Source organism: Crocuta crocuta, unplaced genomic scaffold (assembly GCF_008692635.1).
Source record: "Crocuta crocuta isolate KB4526 unplaced genomic scaffold, BGI_CrCroc_1.0 scaffold457, whole genome shotgun sequence".
Lineage (NCBI taxonomy): Eukaryota > Metazoa > Chordata > Mammalia > Carnivora > Hyaenidae > Crocuta > Crocuta crocuta.
Window position 1 is genome coordinate 2,013,441 of NW_027531318.1, and position 6,449 is coordinate 2,019,889.

Below are 6,449 nucleotides of genomic sequence, written 5' to 3' on the forward strand. Positions count from 1 at the left end.
ATCTGTGCATCTTTTAAGTGTCACAAACTAGCTTTGTTCCTGTTTCCTCGTCCCCTCACCCCGGTCAGATAAGGTTACACTTACAACTCTTATTGTTTGAGGTAGTCCATTTCACACTTAAATTACTAGTTGTGTAATTATATTTTGCCCAAGTTTCCTTAGAGCTAATTTGCTTCTTTGCTTCCTTGCAGGATTTTTATCAGAAACTCTACGTTCAAGTATGCTACAGAATAGTGATAGTACAGATTAGCTGGATGACACTCCCCCCTTTTCCTTGAGGGGCAGGATCCAAGGCCTCCCCTAGCAGATGCCTGGAGCCTCAGACAGTACCACACCCTGGACACACTAGGTGTTTTGTTTTGTTTTGTTTTTTTTTCCTGTGCAGACTCATGTCTGATAACATTTAATTTATAAGCTGGGCACAATAAGAGTTAATAGCAATAACCAATAATAGAATAGAACAAGTATAACAGTGTACTGTGCTAAAAATGATGTGAATGTGGTCTGTCTTTTTCTCAAATACCTTATTGTACTGTCCTCGCCCTTCCTGTGATGATGTGAGGTGATAATGTGTGTGCTGAGATGAAGTGAGGTGAATGAGGTGGGCACTGTGATGCAGTATTAGGCTAATCCTAACCAGACAGTATGTCAGGAGGATCATCTCCTTTTGGATTGTGGTTGATGGCAGATAACTGCAACTATGGAGAGGGAAAGTGTGGGGGTACTACTATATTTGTGCTTGCTGTTTTCTATTTTAGTGCTTGAATTGTGCTGCTTAATTTTTTTTCCTTAGCTGGCATGTATCATATGTACCATAATTTTTTAGAAGGAATAATTTGAAGGCACAGGTACCTAAATTTTCAAAGACCTCATAAGGGAAAACTTTATAAACTATATAAGGACAGAGAACTAATCGTGTATTTAAGGAATTGAGAAACTGTATGACATTAATATAATCTCCTTTATGTATATTTCATAAGGTATCTTGGAGCCCTTATTTAAAAACTCTCCCATTTCAGATGTATTTGAAATTGACCAGATGGGCCCAAATAAAGTCTTGAGTCACATTAGGGATTTCCAGGAAAAATCTAAGTGCCAACAAATTTTTAAACAAATATGTTAGTAATGGAATACAAGTTGATCTTTGGTTTGAGATAACCAGTAATATATATCTTGGGTATATGAGGTTCTTGGGTGTGATAATAATGTTCTTGGGTGTGAGGATTGTGTTTAAGAGAGTGTCTCTGTTGTTTCCTGTGCTTGACTAGAGAGTCGAAGAGGGTAGGGAACTTTACTGCTGTAACTCTTGTATCTAGTTCAGTGCTTGCCATATCATAGATGCTCCATAAATATTTGAATGAATGGATAACGTCCAAAGATTCAGTACAGTGATAAATTATGTAACATGCACATCTCCAAGACATTGTTGTGAGTACTGTGGAGAGATAGGTGCAAAAGATAAAGTAAGATTGAAGACTGACATTGCAAAGAGAGATTAGCCAAAGACTGAAATTTGAGTAAGGTTTTCACAAATGAAGAGATGGAGATGGCTTCCCAGGAGGGTACAAGCAAGCTATAAAAGTTGGAGTGACAAGGAGGTCCCATGGACTGACTAGCTTATAGCTTGGTATTTGAATGTGTGCGTGTATGTGTAAACTCCCTTTGTCTGTCTGTCTGTATTGCTGCCTTCCCTGCTGAAAATCTTTCCCAAAAGCTGACACACATTCCTGTCTGCAGGGACGTTCATGGTAATAAGACTCTGGAGCCCTGTCTGGTCTTGGGCAAATCTTTTGAAGATACCATCATAGATCCCTTCTTTGATTGATGATAGGAGTATTCTGGGAGGAGAAGGAAGCCCCACCTCTGACATCAGTAGTCCTGAGGAGACATTAGGAATAGGCCCCTCCACCCTCCCAAGTGGCTGTGGTCTGATCCCTATTTTGAGCACTGCAGCTTGGTGTCCATGGCCTTGGGGCCATACTTGTGTTGTGATGTTGTGGTGCTGTGCAACTCTGACCCGGACCCCGCGGAGTGTGCGGTGTGCTGGCCTTGAGTATAGGGGTCCCAGGGTTCAGCTGGATAAGTGCTTGCCAGGCCCTTCAAGGAGGAGATTGGAGGTAGGTGCAAGCCCTCTTTCAAAATTCACTGTTTCCTTACGGCCTCCTCTCCTGTATTTGTTTAGGAATATTTCTTCTGATTTAGCCAGGTGTGGTGCTGCCAGGTGTAAGGAACTAGTTGTGTACCTTAAAGTGATTTGAGATAGTTTAAGAAAACTTGTGAGGTGGTTTTTGGATTGAGTAATATGAGGGGTTAGTGGAGAGCTGATTTGGGGTCAAGTTTTTTTTTGGTTTGTTTTAGAATTCTGAGCTATTTAGAGTTATCATGTTGCAGTGAGGTTTTCTTTCCAGGTCAGAGGAATTCTTTTTGGTCTGAGTCAGCCTCTCTTGTTTGTGGGTTGGAGAGTAAAAATGCGAGGGTAGGTTTTTCTTTTGTTGGGCTGGGTAAGTAACCTGAAGGATTTTTTTAGGTTGTTTATTTCTTTTGTAAGCACTAAAAAATTAACATTTTCATTATCTTTAAAAGATCTCCCACAATATGTGGGAAGTATATGTGGGGACACATGTTTAACTGCACACGTGTTCAGGGCCACTGTGGCCACACGATGGGTCTCTACCTTGAGGTATCCGAGGCCCTATTTTAATGTGTATGGATTGGTTTTTTTCCCTACAGTTTTTTTTTTTAAATGACTTTTTAAAAAATGTATGTATGTATTTATTTATTTCTAGGAGAGAGAGAGAGACAGCGTGAGCAGGGGAGGGTCAGAGAGAGAGGGAGTCACAGACTGAAACAGGCTCCAGGCTCTGAGCTGGCAGTCAGCACAGAGCCCAACGCGGGGCTCGAACCCACGAACCGCGAGATCATGACCTAAGCGAAAGTCGGACGCTTAACCGACTAAGCCACCCAGGCGCCCCTTTCCCTACAGTTTTTAATCCAGCATCGCTTGGTGCGTGACTGGAATGAAGCACGTCTTAAATCTGTATGTTTTTGGTAGTTAACGTGGTGTGAAGCACTACTTCATACTGAAGTTAATCGAGTATATTAATTGGTGGGTGATATACTTTTCATCATTCATTTTTTTTCAATTCTAAGAAAAAGGGAAGAAAAGAAGATTTTATCTTGGTTGTTTTTTTCCTTCTAAATTTGTACCCCTCACAAGCCTGTTTGATATTCCTGCATAATTCAAATGTGTCAAAAAGAGCAAAGCAGGACTTGAGGAGTTTGAGTGATATCTGAGCTCCCTTTTCCCTTCAACTTTAATTACATGTGTGAGGGTCTCCAACAAGTTTCCTGTTTAGTTCCTTAGACCTCTTATCTACAATTGGAGCTGAAAACGACCTCAAAGCCTCGTGAAGGACTGTGTTAAGTACCTGGTGGTCCCCTACCTGCCCTTTGAAGAGTAAGGGTGGAGGAATGGAATGATCTGGAGGAGGGTTGAGGGCCAGCTGTCTGCTTTCATGGCGCTCATGGTTGCAGGGCTTGTGAATGGAGGTGTTCAGTCCTGGAGCAAATATCCTACAGAGCTGTGTTGTCTTTTAGGGACCTAGGCTGAGATCTATTGCATTTACAGGAGTTCACATTTCCCTGACCTTTAGAAAAGGCTTCGTTTGGTTCCTTGACTTCCAGCTCAACAGGTAGCAGCACCCCCACCCCCCTGGCTTTGCATGTTCTTACATTCACTAGGACTACAGTGGGGAGAAAGAACTTGGTTGGCCAAGTTGAGCAGAGGTGAGCTTTTGTCTTGCCCTCCTCTCCCTAGATTATAGGCAGGCTTATCCAGGCTTCAGCTCACTTCTGCCTGGCATTTCAGGCCAGGGATGCTGGAAACTCACCTGTGTGGGTGAGGATGAAGGTGTTTATGCTGGAATTTGGGCTCCTTTTTACTGCAAGGGAAAAGTACCTGGATGTCTTCTTTCCCCACATCAGAGATGTTGTCTGGGATTTGAGCTAGAACAACCACCCAGCCTTTCCTGAGCCAGCTCTGGGAGTCAGAAGATAAAGTGCCAGGGGAGCGTCCCCACATGGTGCAGCGTGCCCGTGACAGAGCACAGGCCTGTGTTTGTTGACTGCATTCTCTGAGGAGCTCTCGTGTAATTTTTTTCTTTTGTCTGATAGGGTTATAACTTTTATTTTTTACATGTTATTTATACAACGTGGTACATTGTTTTTTGTTCTATGCTAATAAAAAAAGGTGATGGTTCCTGCCTTCAGGGAACTTATCTAGAGATAAACAGTGACAAATATGTGGTCTAGATAAATACTTGGAGGTTGGAGTGCACTTCACAGCAGAGGTGGTTTTTGACCTAGATTTGGGAAGGTGTACACAATTTGCATATTTGGAGCTGTGGGGATGAAAAGGTTCCAGATGTGTGGAATAGAATGAACAAAACTTAAGGGCTAATTCCCTAAACTGATATTTACTGAATGTCTATTCTGTCTCAGGCACTTTTTCTGGTGCTTGGGGTTTCTCAGTGAGTAGAACAGTTGAAGACCCAGATGTGGTGAGGCAGCATTGAGGCCTGTCTGGGAGGTCTGGAGACCAGAGCCAAGGGAAGCCAGGAAACACAGGCTTGGGGAGGGTTGTGCTTGGACAGAGATGTTGGATTTTAACCTTTCAAAATGTCATGAGTCACTACAAATGACTGCTGTCACAGGACAAGGACGTGAGGAAATGGGTGTTTTGTGAAGAAAGGTATGGTGGCTAGATTCAGGACAGGACTGAAAAGATAGGAGTCTAGAAGCAGTGAGATGAGTTGGAAGGTAATGATATTATTGGGAACAAGAGATGAAGGGAAGAAATTGATCTATATGGTTATCACAGGAACTGTGTGTGCATGTTGGGGGGGGTAACCATTTGTAAGCTATAGAACTAGTATCTGTTTTATTTAAGAAGTGTGGGTGAAAGCCTAAACCCATGAATTTATGAGCTAAACATGATATGTAATTATGTAGAAAAAATTAAAAGTATTTCAGCCCCTATGCCACCCCTAATTCTAAATAACACATTTTGTATTCTCAGAATTTGGTATGCTTTTGGATCACCTGGAGGGCTTGTTTAAACACAGGTTGCTGGGCCTGCCTTGAGAAATTTTGATTTAGTAGGGCCAAGTGGAGCCCGAGCATTAGCATTTCTGAGTAGTTCCCAGGTGATAATGCTGGAATGGACTCCTACTTTGAGAACCGCTGCTTTAAATCATGGATGAGATTAGAATATGTAATTTTAAGGTCAGTGGTTTTTCAAACTCTTTTTTTTAACAGTAAAAATGTTTTTTTTAAAAGAAATATGTTTCATACCTCTACATTATGCAAAATACAAAGAGATTGGGAGGAGGAGGGGCTGTACCAAGAAGACAGCCACTCTGATGCTCTTCTTGAGAAACATCCATGTGGGTTTGAGAAGGGCAGCAACATGAATTAGCAGATCTAGGCTGGAGTCCTGGCCAACAGCATTTATTAATTGTGACCTTTTATCAGCAACTTATGCCCTCTGCGTCTCAGTTTTCTCATTGAAAGCAAGGATTGTAAACCCTCTTACCACATTGGGTAATGCACATGGGGATGTTTTTTAAAATCGTAGAACGTAATGCAAATATAACTGGTATTTACTCTGGTTCTCATTCTGGCCCTGGCTCTGTCCCAAGCTAGCCCCTGCTCTCTTCCGTACTTCCTCTATTTCTGTGGAGGGGTTCAGGGACTGGGGCAGCAGCCATGACTAAAGTGACCTCTGTGTTGTTGTGGAGGTTGTTTCAGAGGTACAGGTCAATAATGGGGCCAATTTCCCACATTGCTAGGTTAATGTGTGACTCTCTGACAGATTATGTACTGGTTCTCATCAAACAAAATGCCAGAAAGTTATTTCCATGAGGTTGGGATTCACCTTTGGTTTCATGCTGCTGTTTTCTTTTTTGATTGACATATTAAATGAAGCCAGTCACTCTTCAAGGAAGGCATCAAGTTTGTGGTTTGCCCTGTGTTATGTTGTGGCGGTGAGGTGGTGGTATGGGGTATGGGGTGTGGTTTGGAGGCCAAAGTGGGAGGCAGAGGAAGGTACTTGCCATTAAATAGTAGATACTCCCTCATTGTGATAGAGGTCGCTATTTCATTGTTTAGCATCAGCTGTGATTTCTGACCATTTGTATTTTCTACCCTTACTGAGAAGGCAACAGAAAAATCTGTTTAATGTCAACAGTGTTGCAACAAAATTGAAAATGGGTCCTATGGTTTGAATTTATACTGAAAGATAGGCATCTTTGAAATGGAGCTAAGGTAGATAAAGTCAAAACTGCATGTATCATGACTATCTTTAAATATGAATGATTCATTTTTAAAAAATGTTTATTTATTTTGAGAGAGCAGGAGAGGGGCAGAGAGTGGCTGGGCTGTGGGTGGGG